This window comes from Sander vitreus, chromosome 20 (genome assembly GCF_031162955.1).
Source record: "Sander vitreus isolate 19-12246 chromosome 20, sanVit1, whole genome shotgun sequence".
NCBI classification, from domain to species: domain Eukaryota; kingdom Metazoa; phylum Chordata; class Actinopteri; order Perciformes; family Percidae; genus Sander; species Sander vitreus.
In genome coordinates, this window is record NC_135874.1 from 23,628,985 (window position 1) to 23,646,437 (window position 17,453).

The 17,453-nt window shown below is 41.0% G+C and overlaps 1 protein-coding gene across 1 annotated transcript in view; it reads left to right on the forward strand.

Annotated features, from left to right (window-relative positions):
* babam2 (BRISC and BRCA1 A complex member 2) overlaps window positions 1-17,453 on the forward strand; it is an 88,490-nt gene that overhangs the window by 40,166 nt on the left and 30,871 nt on the right. The gene's annotated exons all lie outside the window — the stretch shown is intronic.

Here is a 17,453-nt window from a genome sequence, read left to right on the forward strand (position 1 = left end):
TACAGCACAGTCATATGGAGCCATAACACTGAAATCAAAGAACACCTGTGTACTAGCGTGTAAGCACATAATGTGTTTAATCATTGGTGCATGTTACTGATCTCTGAGGCATCCCTCAAAAGCACCTGTTGTAGTGAAAGCATTTGATTCAAATTGCAGCTGCGAATGTAAGGCTTCCTCTTCAACAGCAAACTTGAAAAAGTATTTATATTAGTGAGTTAGGGAATAAAATATTTCAGTGCGTGATTGTGTAATATTTGTATTTCTTTACAGTTTGGGACTGAGCTTTCCATCCTCAAAGCAAAATCCATAGTTTTTGTGTTCCTCTGTACAGATTTCAGGGACCCACTTAATTGCGTCACTCAAAAGCAGATCCCTGTCTCAACTGACATTTATCATGTGCAAGATGGATATGTGACCTTCAAAACTGCATGCACAACTGTCGTTATTAGACAAATTGAAATGCCCTAAAATTGTGGGGGGTTTTTTCCCCCTCCTTCTGCAACCTCTCCTTTCTGATGTTTCATGCCATGCTGACAACATGTTTGTTAACTAGTCAGATTAATTAATTGAGATTAAAAGTCAGTGAATTCAGGAATGTACCTGATGGAGCAAGAGATTTGCAGATGCAGGTGCATGTCAGGAAGCACTGCTTCTGGTTCTTTATTCTATGAGGAATGAAGGCATCATTTTGATGACTTGGTGTCATCCATTTGCAAACACTACCAATGCTATAAAGAGTTATATTCAGAAAATGAGTAAGAAACACTAGGTTGTATTAAACCATATATGAAATATGAGCCTTGCATTTTATGGGGCCCAGGTAACGTGATTTAACAAGTGCGGCACCCTTTTCCCAGACAGTAATTCCAACGCTAGTTAGCTGGTCACAGCGGGCTGTGGTTCAGCCAGCGCGGGGTCTACGGCCCCTTAGCCTCATTCCCCGCCAGGACAAGAGCGGGCACCGGAAGACAACAAGCTGAGCCAAGCTGATGACAAGCTCCCAGCGAAGAGCTCTTCCTGGCTGGATCTCACTTCCCTTATTTGATAGCTCCTCGTTCCTAGCTCCTCGGCTTGGAAGTTGTTCTGGCCCTCCTTCGTGATGGCCGTCCTAAAGCTCTTATTCCTGCCCCGAGGATCGAGCATAGAGGATGGATCTCCGAGGAGCTATGCCCGAGGATACACGAGAGCAGGCTTCCCGGCTGAAAGCAGTTGCTAACATACAGCTGACGAATTTACGTGACGCTTCAGAGGAAAGGACGTCTCATCCCTCTAAAAACACATTTCCACGTCTCCCTATCCTCGCATGATTTCCTCGCGTCTCTCCCGTGCTTCCTCAGCGGGACAGACTAAGACGCTAGGAAGGGAGGCAAGTGGAGGAGCCGGGAATGCAATTTAAGAACCTGGGATGCACCCCCTGTGACTGGGAGTGACCAAGAGGCCACTGTAACAAGCTAACTAGGGGATAGCTGGCTGGCTAATTCCACTGTGCTTCCATGCTACACTGGTTACAGAAAATGAGCTGAACAAAGTTGTCAGTCATCTGGCGATATAAATGCGCTTTCCTACACTTTGACAAGAGTGTGTAAATGAAACATTAAGTTCTTACATTTTTCTCACTTAGCTAGTTAGTTAGTTAGCTAGCTAGCGAGATTGCCAGGGGGCTCAGTTCTCAGCACCAACCACGATGCAGAGACAGAAGACATTATTTGTATGTTTTGTAAGGTGTAGGTATGTAGATCTTTTCAAAGACATGTTTATGTTGAAATAAATATACCTACACAAGTAGTTATGTATCCCCTTGTAGGTTTGCCCTTTTATGGACATAATGTGCAAAAATAGATATTCCAATAGTTCGAACCTCTGTGATTTTTTTTTAGAAGGAATATTCATTTTTGGCTAGTTTTGATTGGAATGGATGATCAGATGAGATGATGATGAAAAATGAGACGAGCCTTCTGTGTGTGTGTGTGTGCGCGCGCACTCTTGACTTTAGTCGTTTGCTTACTTTCCTCACTTCAGTTTTTCTTCTTGTTCACTGAATCGCTTAAGCTGAACAGCCAATCAGACTGATTCCTTTCTGATTCCTTTTCTCAACTGCCTCTAGCCCGTTGGCTCCAGCGGTGTGGGACACACAGCAAAAACTAGTCCGACAGACGCTCAATGACGGCCTGGCATCGCCCTGGTGTGTCATGACCTTTAAATGATATGGGAGTTCAGTGTGTAGGGTTTACAATGGGCCTGGGCCTAACAAAACATTATGAAAGAAGAGTTTAGTTCTCTGGAAGTTCCAATTCTCTGGAAATCTGGTTAAAAAAAAAGAAATGTGGACTGTAGGAAATGTCAGACAAAAGTCTAAATAAGGAATTGTTTCAGCCCTGCTCTTGTGTTACTGTTCTCTAATAGCATGCAGAAAACCACACTGTACTAGTTAACCATACTGATCTTACCGGAATTATGTACAAATGTGAAAGCTAAACACTAAGAGTGTGATGTAATTATAAATTACTGCACAGTTTGACTACAGCAAATCGTCTGGAATAGGTATGACTGTACATGTAGACAGCTGGAGATAACCTTCGTCTAAATCCTAAAAATAGAAAGCCCATGGAAATCAGAAAGTACTTCATCCATTCTCTAGTAAATATCAATTTGTGGTTAGTCATGCCCACACCCTGAACCACCCAGAGAGCCAAATGTAAATATTTGAACTCGACCTTTGGGTTATGACATAACCATTACTGTTAAACTCAACTGAAAAGGTGCCTACGTCCATATTTAAAGGCAATACAACTAGGTTACGATTTATATGTTTTGTTATCTATTTATTTAAAATTGTAAAGGACATCATACAATAGTAAACATAAATGTTACCATTTGACGTATTGAACCAGAGTTAACTTGAAGCTATTTTGCAAGCGCCACCTTGGTAGGTCATATTTAAAACGTATACAAAATGAATTCGAACACTAAACAGGACAGGATACATAATGCTGAAATACAGCAGTATATCATTTATGCAATATCAATAAGAAGTGTGAAGACTGTGTGGGCTTGAGCAGGCTGTTCTTGATACACGTCTCCCTCACTCTCCTGTTTTGTTGCACCTACCAGGGCAGGGCAGCTCATGCAGTTTTTCACGAGTAAGTACTCGTTTTGTTTGTCCTCAAACACACATGCAAGGATGCAGCACATGTAAACAAAACCAACAGCAGCATGTTTCAGCCTTTACTGGAACGTCCTGATAGCACACGCAGACGGAAATGAGCCATATTTGGCTAACGTTATCTGTTACACCTTTTTACTTTTGGCCCTCAAATCTGCTTGAGCAGTCCGGAGCTCACAACAATACCAAACGCACATTCATAAACGTGTCAGTCCTGTATGCTTCAATGGAGGTGAATGATTGGTGTCACATATTGGAAATTTGCAGAGACGAGACTTTGTCATTCTTGTTAGCATAGTACGTAGTGTCTGTGGATGTCACATCATTTTCAGCACCGCTACACCCAAATTTCAACCTGAGCAGAAGTCTAATAAAGAAGACTAGCTGAAAGCCCTACTTCAGGACCACATGGCGTGAAAAAGGTCAGAGGGGTTGGTTCTTTGTTCGGATACAGATGGAAATTGCTTCATGTGTCGTACATCCTCACCTCCGTCAGTGCATTCCCATCCACTGACCCATCACTTGCGGCAACAACCCTGGTGCTGCATTGACAGACGGGTTGTCAGAAAGGTCGTGCCCCGAGGTGGAAGAGTCAGGCATTCTTCTCTCATTACTTGTTGTGACACATGACTAGTGGCACCAGACCCTTGCCGCACAATAAGGTGGTTTGCAACAACAGAAAAACGCGAGCTCCTTGACCTTTTGTTGCTTTCACTTTCTCCTTGCTTTATGACAGCTCCTCTCTTCGCACCGTCTCCTTCATGTTTTTTTTTTTTCGGTTTCCCATTTCAATTTGCTTTGATACAGCGCTGCCATACTAGGGCTAGTAATCGTCATCACAGGTGAGAATTTATCAAAGACACCTTAATGCACTCACATCCCATTGATGATGACACACATTCGGCCTATTCATCATATCATAACTAGATATGGGACCGTATGCAGTGACTAATGCCACAGAATGCCTCTGACGCTGGTGAATTGATAATTGTTTGCATATGATAAACATATTTCCACTGTAACTGAGTCATCGCTTGCCTCATGATGTCATGGCGAACATGCAATCAGGGAACATATTTACTCAGTGTTTCTCATCTAAACGGTGATGACACTGTTTGACGGTGTTTTTATTTGATTTTTTTAATTTGTTGTTTGTTTAGTTGTTTTGTATGCTTTTTTTGTATGTGCATAATGTAAAAACATGCAGTATATTCAGGAAGCATTGCATTTTTTGCTCCTTAATTTCGACCGATACAGACTTTTATTTACAAAGCGGCTCCATTTCTGCCTGCCTATGAAAAAAGCCCACCCCCCTTTTTGCTGATGTTCTTTACATCCCCATGAGTACTTATAAATAAAGCATGCATCTTTTATATCAGGAAATGGTGAAATGTCACGTGCTTCAGAAGGCAAGGCAGCTTTATTTGTATAGCACATTTCAGCAACAGGGCAATTCAAAGTGCGTTACATAAAACATTAAAGAGCCGTTAAAACGATAACAAAATAAATAAAAATGAAATACAAAAAATAAAAAAACAGACAGGACCCTATTTCTTTACCATCTCATCCACCACGGGCCCTGCAGGAACATGTGACTTTGTACTTTTGTTACCCATAACAAGAGTGGAAGTACTTCTCTTTACCCACAATATAGCCATCGCTATAAGGCTTAGTTTAATCAGGCAAACTTTTCCAAAATCCTTTTCCTTTAGATTTTATCATAAAATCTATGTCACACCCACGTTGGAGAAATTCTCAGAAATATGTCTGTCATCTGTTCAAAAATACCACCAGATAAAAGACGAGAATAAAGCTGACAGTGCAGTATAAGAAATAAACAATTCCTCTTTTGCTCCACTGGATAGGATAGGAACATAGGATGTTTCTGTCACCTCCTTTTTTGAAGTGTGGAGGTAAATGGCAAAAGATTATTAAAATAGATGAAGGGTAGCACCTCAGCATCGTATGTGGAGTATGTGGATTAAAAAGAAATCACAGCCTTAAGAGGGGTGGTGAGAGAGCAGTGAGCTCAAATCCACTCCCAAATGCTCCAGTGACCCCAGTATGACTCCCTGATACCAAAGGTCACGCTCGCCTCCCGTCTCCCTCGGCGAATCTGCAATCCACAATCACCCACCCCGACCCCCCCCCATTACCCACCCACACTGCGTCTCCATACGAAGATTCCCACCCACCTGCTTGTACCCCCAGCTGAGCATCAGAGGTTTCCAGCATTACAGTCTCAGGAGAACATTCCCCCCCCCCCTCCTCTTCTTCCTCCGTCCCCCCCCACACTTCTCCACGCCTCCATGGAATTACTTCTATCTGGCCTACTTTCCGCCCTCGCTCTAAATCAAGTTGTACACTATCTATATGTTTTATTTTTCTTTCTGCAACACCTCCAAATGTTCTTCTTCCTAATCCTTTGTTTATTGTTCTGACTTCAACCCTGATCATATTCAGCTTTCATTTAACTCTCAATTCCTCGTCCTTCTGTACGCCTTATACTGCCTTCTGTAGGCTTTTTATTAAAACATTGGTGGCTTCAGGGTGAAATTGTGTCCTTATATGTTTCCTGTCTGTGCTCATTCGCCTTGGCCTTTGCTTACCCTTGGCATCCCAGTGACTTGAAAAAGCCCCACAATAACGAAGAATCTTTGTGTTGAAAGTGTTTCTTCTCCGTCTTCTTTTTTATTTCTCCAAAGCAATGTACAAAAGCTTAAATTAAAGCACCATAGCTAATAGTTTCAAAGTAGCAGAATCTGAAAACAAACTAACCACATTAATTGTATTCTCAAATAATTGGAGTAAAACTTTACATTCGTCATGCATCCCAGTGCTCTACAGTGCGGTCATTCTGCTGAAATGTGAAAGACAAGTACAGTGTGTGAATGTGACATTTTTTGTGGGTGCACATGTATGACACCAAGGTTGGAAAAAGATTAGCAGCTAAGCTCTGAAGCTAACAAACCTGTTATTGAAACTTTTGCTTTTTCTTATGAGCAAAGAAAAAAAATATTCAGTTTACAGCTTCTCATTTTTAGCCAGTGCTGACCATTGCTTTTGCAGGATAAAACTAATTAACGCTAATTTCGTGCACAACTTGATGACAGGCCAAAACAAAAGTTTGCTGTTGTTGGGTTTATGTGCGGCAAGCCAGTGTCTGTTCTCAACCAAAGATTTTTATAAAGTTAAAGTATCACTCTGTACCACCACTGTAGAGCAGCGGTTTTTTTTGTAGTTCCCACAACACCAACAGAGTGAACGTCTTCAAGAGTCAGTCAGGAGTCCTAGGAATGCTCAACTAACTTTTGGCACACTGCTAAATGTGATAATTAGATGAAGTTCTCTCATTTTTCGATTTTAGCTGCATGTTGTGTATGTGAATAAGGCTGCCACTCAGACGGTCTTCTCAGTAATCCCTTTCGAAAGCTGAACGCTAAACATAAATACATAAATACATTCAATAAGGGATTACAATTGATTCAGATTTAATGAGCAGATTCAGTACAGGGTTAAGATTGGATACAATGCTATCAGACCCCAACCCTAATTTCAAAGCCTCAAAATAATTAGCAGGCTACATGCCGTTTGAAAAGGGATTAGGAAAGCACATTATCTATCTGTCCCTTTTTAACGTGCTAAATACATTCCATATTTCAAAAATATTTAGTTATCTCTTCGTTAAATCGGTTTGCCCCTTTTTCTTGTGCATACTGTGTTTTTAACGTTAAAAAGAGATGCATTTATATTATTTCTTAAACTAAATAAGTCAAATAAATGTAAGAGCCTTGCAATATTATATTAAAACTATGTTGTGTGCTGTTCCAAAGATTGGAACTGAACTGGGGGAAAAGGTGTTAGTTAAGTTTGCTGCTCCCTCTACCTGGAACAAGTTACAGAAATCCATGAAACTTATTGAGCTGGTCTTATTGGTCGCTTTTAAGAGGATGTTGATTGACTTGGAGGCAGCCACATCTGGCTGTAAATGTTTGCCTGATGTGTTTACGATTGTGGTTGACTTTGAGGGATTTGCTGTTTGAGTTGTTTTTAGTGTTTTAGTGTATTTTGTTTGTGTACGTACTAGGGGTGGGAATCTCTTGGCACCTCACGATTTGACTCCGATTCAGACGCCAACGATTCGATTCTAAACCGATTATCGATGCATCTCAATGCAAAAATTTTTTTATATACATTTCCATGCGTGATTTTAAAAAAAAATACATATACATCTGAGTTTGCTACTCAGAGTTTGCTAATCGCTTCCTAGACAAAGCTTAGATTTTGACATATTTGTCACACACGAGTTTTAATGAAATGTTTTGTCTACTGAGGTTTTTATTTTGTAGTCATTCCATGCTTAATTCCAAGCCTTAAAGCGTAACTCTCGCCAAAATGCAACCTAGGGTCTTTTTGTAAATGTAACCGAGTCAAACTTTAGTTTAAAAGCATATTTAGGACGGAAGCGTCACTTTTAAGATTTACCGTATTCTCGTTTTTCGGTCAAATGGCCTTTTGAATGGGAGTGCTAGGAGCACTTTTATGCTAGCCTCAAAATAGCTATTTTTAAAACACTAAGAAGGCTCGACACAACATGAAACTTTGGTTGAGTATCGCCAGGGGCTCTACACCTTAACGAAAGCATTGACAACATTGTTTGTGTACACGGAGTTTACTAAAAAAGGTTTTGAGCAAAGCAGTTGCGTTAGCAGTTGTTTACGCTATCCGCCATTTTCCCAGTCCAAACAAAACACAAACAATGTTGTCAATGCTTGCGTTCATGTGTAGAGCCCCTGGTCATACTTCGAGCAAAGTTTCATGTTGTGTCGAGCCGTCTTAGTGTTTTAAAAATAGCTATTTTGAGGCTAGCATAAAAGTGCTCCTATTACTGCCATTCAAAAGGCCATTTGACCGAAAAAACGAGAATACGGTAGATCTTAAAAGTGACGCTTCCGTCCTAAATATGCTTTTAAACTAAAGTTTGACTCGGTTACATCAACAAAAAGGTTCAGGTTGCATTTTGGTGAGAGTTACGCTTTAAACATGCTCGTGAAAGTCACCTTCTCTCTCAGTAATCTTCCATGTCAGAGGCTCAGTCATGTTTAAAGGTGGAGAATTGGCTTCTTAGAACATGAAACATAAGGGGTGGACAGATGTAATGTGATAAAGTAGATTAACAACCTATATGTGTTTTGCCTAATTATTTTATGTATGTCTTATTAGATCATGTGTGTATATATACAAAAAATGTTTTTGTCCTTTTGGCCATTTTTGTGTTTTTTTTTCTGCACTCTTGTCTAAACTCTAAGTTGTTGTCCATTATCCCATCCTCTTTCAGTCACTCTGTTTTCTGATTTGTACTTCCCTGGAGACAGTAACGTTTAAATAAAAATCAACACATTTAAAAAATAAAAATAAAATGAGAGGTGAGAAATAATAATAATAAAAAAAATGTTTATAAGGAAGAACATTTCCAAGCTAAAATACAATATCCTTCTCTTCTCATATAGCATGGACTGACAGTGTGTGCTTCAAATGCATGTCAAATATAGTATTTCTTTATGTTGTTTGGTTTGTGCTGAGACAGATCCTCATGCAAAATCTGTTTTGTCATAAGCAAAATCATTTTTAATTTCAGTAAATGTCTTCATTTCACGGTTATTTAGGCCCAACGTCCCATTGGTCCCAAATAGGGGTAAGGGGCTGCAGTGGTTCAAATGACCGAATTAGTCTCATTAACAGTGCAGTGGGACAAAAACACCCTGCAACACTGTCAGTGAAGCAAGATTAATGCAATTGCAATAGTCAGCCCCAGAAAATGCCACAATAACCGAACTAGTGTTAGGCCCTCTGCTAAAAGTCTAGCCTCTTCAGCTTAAAGTTAAATGCTAGAGTGCTAGCATTGTTTTTTTTATATCAAATCTCCAAAGTCAGCTTCACTGTGCAATTGAGCCCCTTTCTAAATTTGAGATTTAAGCTGTTACACGTAATACTGTCACCAAGAGGTCTAGAAGTCAGAAGGTGCTTGTGTCATCAGTATGAACATACTACATGCATTTATTCAATTTTTGAAACACACAGTCATGCAGTTATCCACATGCATGCAAACACACATACTTGAGTCATCCTTGTGGCTTGCAGCCCTAGCATCACACACATGCTATTTGCACAGACAGTACAGCAAAGACCAGATCATTGCAGTGACATGCTATTAGTGACACACCATCAGTGACACTTGGCCACAGTCACACATATGACTTGTGTTTCAGTGAAATAATTATCAGCTTGCTTAAGTGTCTCAGTGTGGAACATCTATTGGTCATCTGCCAGTTATTGTCACAAACAAGGCTCCTGAAAAGGTGGAATATTTTAACAATAGAAGTAGAGCACTGAAATTAAGAAAATGGCATTTGTAGATCACCTTTAGTGTTTTCAAACTTATAGAGTGTATGGCATTATTGCATTAGGGTGTTGAATGGATGTCCTATTTTATTCTAAGCATTTTCTGTCACCACAGATTACTCATATTGACTGTACTGTTGGCCCAGCTGGTTGCATTAACCTATATCTCACCCCTGGTTATGACTCAGTAATACGTGCAATCATTGAATCTCATTTCCAAGCAGTGGATGCTATGTGTGTGGGTTTTCGGGTGGAGACGCCACTGGTTAAGTACATTGCAACACACTGCACTTGTGACTTGTTTTCAGTTGTTACAGCTTCTTTTATTACTGGATTAGAGTGGTTTATTGAAAAGCCATGGTAAAGTGGGATCTTTCAATAAAGTCAATACTTAGAAAGCGTAGCCCTATAACTGAAACTGTCATTAGTGTTGGGGAATTGCAGCCACGGTTTCTGCATCAAAGTTAATATTTTACATTGTAAACCATTATTTTCTTAATTACCGTTACTAACTACATTATTGTTAATTTGGAGGAACCTCTGCATTCTTTTCACTTGTGTTTTGGGTTTCTACTTCAACGTGTGTACATGCTTTAATGTTCAAAAACCACATTTTTCTCATACTTTCTGTCTGAATTTACCTGTAGGCACCTTCTGTCTGAAACAGTTGAGCACCTGTCTGTTTAAGCCCCCCTCCCCAAAAACCCTGTCTGCTCCGATTGGTCAGCGTTTCTGGGGTCTTCCGAATCTGCGTCTTCGGGCATCTTTGCACCATCAATGCAGTCAAGGAATGACTGTAACGGCACTGTAGCGGCCCTTTCTACCTACCTATACATGGTATAGTTGTAACATCACAACTGTACGGAAGTCCTGGCGGCTCGTTTGAAGGAACAGTTTGTGAATACGGGCTGTGTGCATTTCTCTGTGGATTGAGCGTTTTGAGATTTTCACAGTATTTATATCTGCACCTCAACCTGCTTTATAATCAAAAAAGCCAATGCAATCTCACTATTTACAATATGGGACCTCAAAGAGTGAAAACTACAAATGTGAACCACTCAACACTTTATCGCCCATGGCCTAAATCTGAATTAGGAAGATAACATTATAGAACTAAGTTTTATTCTATGATGTGTTTAACACTACAGACAGTATGGCTGCATTCACTAACCAATTAACTTGGGAACATTTTGGATAGATTATCATTTATTGCCACACCCATCATTCTAAAAGACTTATATGCTCCACAGAAAGAGGTGTGCTGTTGTGTTTGCATACACACCCCATGCACAAAGCTTAGGTGTGTTTGGGTCCTATGCCAACGTCTACTCTACCAACATGGTTCCAGGGGAAGCACGTGTGCTTTGTAATCTTTCCTTTATTGGCCTCATGACAAAATAAAGCCCTTGCACAAGATACAACTATTTGGTGACATAGAGTTGCCTGGTTAATCATCTAAACATTTAAACATGAGCTAAGAGGTTTTTGGAATGGAGAGTTCGAGAAAAAGAGGGACTTGCGATAGGTCAGATATTTCAGAAGAGGACATTAGGTCCTCTTGGACATGCGTGCGAATTGGTTTGTGGTGACTTGTGCTTGCGCTTGCATGTTCTGTATTTTGAGGTGGAGGGAGCAGGGTCGTCATGGCCCCTGGAGTACGTCACATCTCTGCTCATCCCGTCCCCACTAACGGCAGCACCACCACATCATTAGGAACAATATCCTCAACTCTCTTTCTCAATCAGAACATTTCATGTCATGCAATGAGACGTTTTGGCAGCTGCCACCTTAACCTTGTGCTTTCCCGCCCTCAGGGCGTGATGGCGTAAGTCTGTCAAACTTATGAAAAGGCTGGCACAAACACATAATTCAGTATCTCAGACATTCATTCACTATATTCTGTTGTAGGATTTAAGTAATACTTAACATGCTGTACTGGTCAATGCTTTTTGTTTCTGCTCTGTTCAAGGCTGTTGACATTGAACATAGAAGACACATTCTGTGCTGCAATGTGGAGATTGTCAACATGTCTTACAGGGCATTGAGATGTATTTTTTTGGGAGAATTGTAGCAATGTCATGCAAAGTGAAACATTTGAAACAAAGAAGTCTCTACTGTACAAGCGAACCATAATTTGAACAGATTTTGACAGTTTGATTAATCAGGGTAAAAAAAAAAACACATTCATGTGGCGACGCGCATACATGTTACTATGGTTACAAAACTATTTACACGAATATATGCATCGCTTATACAGATGGCTTCCTAAACCGTTCACAATCCGCAGATAGATTTATTAGCAGTTTAGCTTTTGAATTCTTGTGGAAATCATATTTATTATCATAATTCCTGTGGGTGGGCCTTTTGCTTTCACACCACAAACAAACCACACCAGAGCCCACTTGGAAGTGGACCGAGACCCTTATTTTCAATCAGTCTCCGTCCGGTTGTTTAATTGGCAACTTTTACATCAGCCTAAATGAACCGTATTAACAAATGCACCAGGGTGTGTTTTAACGGAACCAAACATTTAAGTGTGAAAGCAGCCTTAGTTAGCCTTGATCAACCAGAGTTGCTCACATTGTCCTACCTAAATTGAAGCCGCTGCCTAGTACTTATTGTGTGTCCAGCATATGTACAGGGGCACTCAAAGCGTCTCGCCTGGAAGCTGGACACGTCTTTGCACAACAACCATGCTGTCAGTCAAGTCGCCCCATTACGTTGGGCATGACATTTAAAGTTGGGCGAAGAAAGCGGACAAAGTGCCCTTACCTCCTCCGTACTAGCCCTGCAGTAGAGCCCCCTGTGTAGTGTTTGCAGATGAGTGTGTTTGTGTGTGGTTGTGACTTTGGCCAGACTTGGTCTGGCTAAGGACAGCTGTCACATCTCCAACTTGTCACATGCGACACAAAGGAGATGCCAGAGGCCGGGGCATCAGGAGACCAAGGGACGGACACAAGGAAACGGGTCTGTGCGTTTGTCTGTGTGTGCGTGCATGTTCATGTACCGATGTGTCTGAATAAGTAAGGAGGATGGAAGACGTGGTGGCCACGTGAAAGGGTTTGACTCGGAGGCACCCTGTGACCTTGATGTCCATGCACACTTGTGCACATTCTTCACCTGCTTTCCTAAATTCAGTCCTTGAGCAGTTGAGTCACATTCCTCAGGGGCATGTAGTAAATACTGCTTCAATGTCCAACCACCACCCCTGCAGGACCCCTCCTTGTCTTGCAGTCCTCTGACCAAGGCCATTTCAGTGCTCATTACTTACCAATGAAGACGTCTCTTCATTAAGGTCCTGCGTGTAGCCTGTGGAGCAAAAGCTTTCGTAATGTTCTTTTTCTACTAACTCTTTACATAAGCAAGCAGCAGTTGCCCTCAAGTGTATTTGGTTAAAAGGGCTTAAGATGTGTATATGTGTGCACAGAAACATTAAGGGTCATTTGGGGGCTTATATTTTATTACAGAGGGAAGCTCTTCTGTTTCACTTTAAATAATGGTTTCAAGGCACGCGGTAAAAGGTCAACATTTGTTCTCATCAGGCTATCTTTTCACAACTTCCTGTATAGATCTGCAAAGTTTTGGGAGAAGGACAACATGAGAGAGTTTTTTAAATGCCTGTAAATTACAACCGCACTGCAAGGACACTACTTCAGCACACTGTGTCATAACCCAAACCAGCTGTCAAGTAAAGCATTTGTATTGCCCCTCTACACTTAAATTTACTTTAAACATGCCACTTAAAAAGCATGAAAACTTTTCTTCTCCAGATTGCCATCATGACATTTGAGCAGTTCAAGAGTTTCAGAGACAAACATTTTTGTATCGCTCTCAGTGAGAAAAGCTACAATATTTAGAAATGTATTTAAAAGAAGGAAAAAAATTGTCTCTCTATTGAAACACTGAACTGTTTTATCACCCACAGTTTAGTCAAAGTTATCTCACTGACTCACTCACATTTCCACAATTGTAATGACTGCATTTGTCAGTTGGTCGGTCCACAGATTTGGTCCAGACTGAAATATCTCAACAGCCATTGGATGGATTGCCGTAAAATATTGTGCAGGCATTCATGGTCCGCAGAGGAAGAAGCTTTGGCGATCCCCTGACTTTTCCTCTTGCGCCACCGTCAGGTTTAACTTTTGTGCTTTTGAATCAGTCCCTCCAGAAATGATTTCATAATCCCCGCATTTTCGTTGCAAAAAAGTCCCATATATCTTAGCAGAAAGTTGAAAAATGTTGCATTTACTTCACACAAGAGCAGCCATTTTCCCCTGTTACCATGGGAACATTATGAAGTGACGTAATTACAGGACGTGAACATCATCGAACAGCTGCAAACCCCGCGATGAAGCCATGATGAAACCGCAGTTTTTGCAAGTTCCCGCAATTTCATCGCTTAAAATTGCATAAATATCCCGCATAGTCCATCGCATTTTTAATAAAACAATCACAAAAAAAAAGCCAAATTTTTCTGGAAGGACTGGCCTACGTATGCTAACTTATAAGACCAACATCACACATTCAACCAGCTAATTGTTAATACTAGTTAAACTTACCCGTTGTTTTGTTTGCCTGTTGTGCTCTGCTCTTCCATCTTCTTCCATCATATTAATTAGGATCATATTACGCTGGAGCTTTCGTCTTCTGTGTTTCTCTGTTAAGTACTCCAGCCTAGCCATTCGAACTTCGTTAGGAGGATCCCGGCAAGGCACGAACATTCCGATGGCCTCCTCCATGCTGGTTTGTTGTTGTATGTGGCGCTAAAGTCAAGTGACGACACTATAAAGACCGTTGCCGTGCTTGCATCACTCCCTTACCCCTCCTACCAGTTCCTATGGCCACTTCGCCAGTGCGAATGCAAATGGAAAAAAACAGTTTTGGGGGAGAGTAGTTAGTAGAACTGTTTAGAAGTGGACTGTTCCTATAACTACGTTCCTGTAACTACTGTACTTGGTCGGAAAGAGGCTATACTCTCTGTGTAGGAAGGCCAATTTAACCTGCCAGTCCTCGGCAATATTGTAGCATGTGTCACATAGCTGTGCCATTGTGAGCGCCATTCAGTCAGTCATGAGAGCCACAGAATTCTTAGAAAAAAGAGCTTACTTTTGCATTAGCAAGTTTACTAGCATGCAGTATATCCTATCCTATATCCTATCTTTTATCATGCAACAAACCTTTCCTAATTACTTTTTTAAATTGATATTAAATACTGTTTTTAACTGTTTAACTGATAACTGCATTATTTGACCATTGTTGGTTAACAGTTAAATGCTAAATTGTGAACACCCTGATGGTAAACATCATTATCTTAGTATGCTGATGTTAGGATTTAGCTCAAAGCACCACTGTGTGGCTGTATTATGTCTACTGTAAGTACAGCCTCACAGAGCCGAGTGTGGCTGAAGACTCCTATTTAAATGATATTTAATTTTAGGCTCATATGTTGGAAGAAATGACTGGTGGTCAAACCTGGCTGACAGCCATGTATGTCATGTGTGTTACTTCCCGGTTTTACATAAAAGTGAGGTTGTGAAATAATCATGTAAAGTTTCATGTACAGTTGTACTTAAACAAAAAACAAAACAAACTGTTTCTATCTACATAGCTTCAGGTTCATTCATTTAGAATGGCAATAGCTAAAAGTTAAAGGGTCTGCCTTTTAATTTTTGTTTGTTTCACTGATGCAACATGACTTGTGACAGCTCTTCGCTGTCTGCTGGGACGAGATGAGTCTGAATCATTCAACAAAAAAAGGCTCTCCCTACAACGGCGCCCTTAGTCCGACCAAATCGAGGGATGGTCCGCTGCAGCTCATACAGAGCTGCCCTATGTTCTTCTTCTGGCCCTCCCATCTTCCTGTTGGTTCTCATCTGTCTGTTTACTCTGTCCCAGTCCAAAGGAAGCATCCATTAAATCACCTTTAAAGATGAGAACGGGACTTGACAGCTACAAACTGGAGCAAAACAATCTTTTCCCAAACCCCACGCCCACTCCAGCCCCACAACTCCATGCCTGTTCCTATCTGTCCTGTATCGTCAGCGGCAGAAGCCGCGAGCGCTGCTGTGAGACAGAGAGCAGTTCTTGTTTACTGATGCACACTATATTGATGTGAGCTGATTCCATCAGGCAACGCTTTTGGTTGCCGCACACCCTGCTGTCTTTCACTGCCTCCCTTCTAGTCTTTATGTCTTTACCCCCTAATGTATCTGCCACGACAAGGCAGCCTTTGTTGTGACTGTTGATATCTGCATGTGCTACAGTATAAATGTACTGTGGATTCAAGATCTGCTCATTACTGACCCTTATATTTGTATTCCATGTTACAGTACATTGATTTTACATTGATTTTTTTTTATTGTTTTGTAATAGTTAGTTTTTTCTTTCATTAAATGTAGTGGTTCAAAAACATTAGATTACATGCAGAGAAATTAATTCCACTCCACTTGGAGAGAAAATGTTCAGTGAAGGAATATCTTTTTCCGCCCACTCAGCCGTGTTTTTCTCCAACCGATGGTCAGTTTAGTTTTGTGATCAGCAGAGTGTGTGTAATTAGTTAATAAGCCTGATCACATTTGAGGCTGCCCTGCTGCAAACTGGTTGCACTGTGCCTCTGTCCATCATGTATGGTGGTTAGATTTCCTCTCACCGCGGCGGGCAGCGATTATAACAAATGGATGAGTTCAAACCATCTGTAAGACATTTGATTAACGCTGCCGATCCCCTGTCTGGAGAGAGAGCCCAGAATGGTACTTGATGTGGAATTGTACTAATGACATTGCCTGAGAATTAGCCATGCTCTAGGAAAAACATCGCACAATGAGAAATTAGAACCTTGGAGAGACAAGACGAGGTTTGTAGCGAGCAGCTCCGGGTGGCCTCTGCATCTATCTCACACATGATTTGATTGGTGCTCCCAGTCATCAGCTCAGCCGCAGCTGTTGAAGCTAATGTGGCGAGAAACAAGACAGATGTTTCTTCTGGTGTCTTTCCTCTTCTCCTCCTCATCTCCTTCAATATTTTGGGACTCGCACACTTGTTGTGTACACAGACGTGTATGATCCCCAGGTTGGGGTTTAAATCAAACCAGTATTTAATCTGAATCATTTCAGATCTCTTATCAAATCTAATATTAGGGTTTAACTTTTAGAAATTCCAAAGGTTATACATAACTTTTTAAGAACTCATATTGATTCTCCAACTGCTACAGCAAAACAAAAAAGTACTGCAACATAGCTTATTTTATGGACAGGTGGCTGCCTGGAAACTTTGAACAAAATCTAGAACCTAAAAGAATCAGTATGCTTCAAACTCTCCCCCCACACACACACACACACACACACACACCAATTATGGAAATGGGCCGGCTAACTCCAACAATTTGTGTACCTTTCAAAAGTTGACAATCAAGTCATTAACCAGATTTAGGAAGTTGAAAAAGTACGCAGGAAATCTTCTCTTTTAGGGTTTTAGTTAGTGCCAACACTATAAATGCTTTCAAGGAGATACTGTCCATAAGTAAGGACCATGAGTTCCCAATTAAATTATTCCATCTCACCCTTCTCTATGATGGCAGGCTTTGTTGCCCCGACTTCAAGTGTTGCTTTTTTTTGTACGGGTACATCTTTGCCAAAAGCAAGACGTGAGTGGCATTCTGTCCGTTCAATCCACATTGTCTCTGGCTTTCGTCCGGCCGTCTCTGTCCTTAGAACCAGCTGTTTGTCAGCTGCAGGGCGCAAGGAGGTAAGGGGACAGTGGTCGCTAAACTGTCTTCAACAGGCTCATATCACGCTATTTAGGCTCCACAGGAAGAAATCGGCATTATTTATTTATTGATTCAATGATTGATTCCCTCCAATATAGCGATCTGGGGAATCTGCCAAGA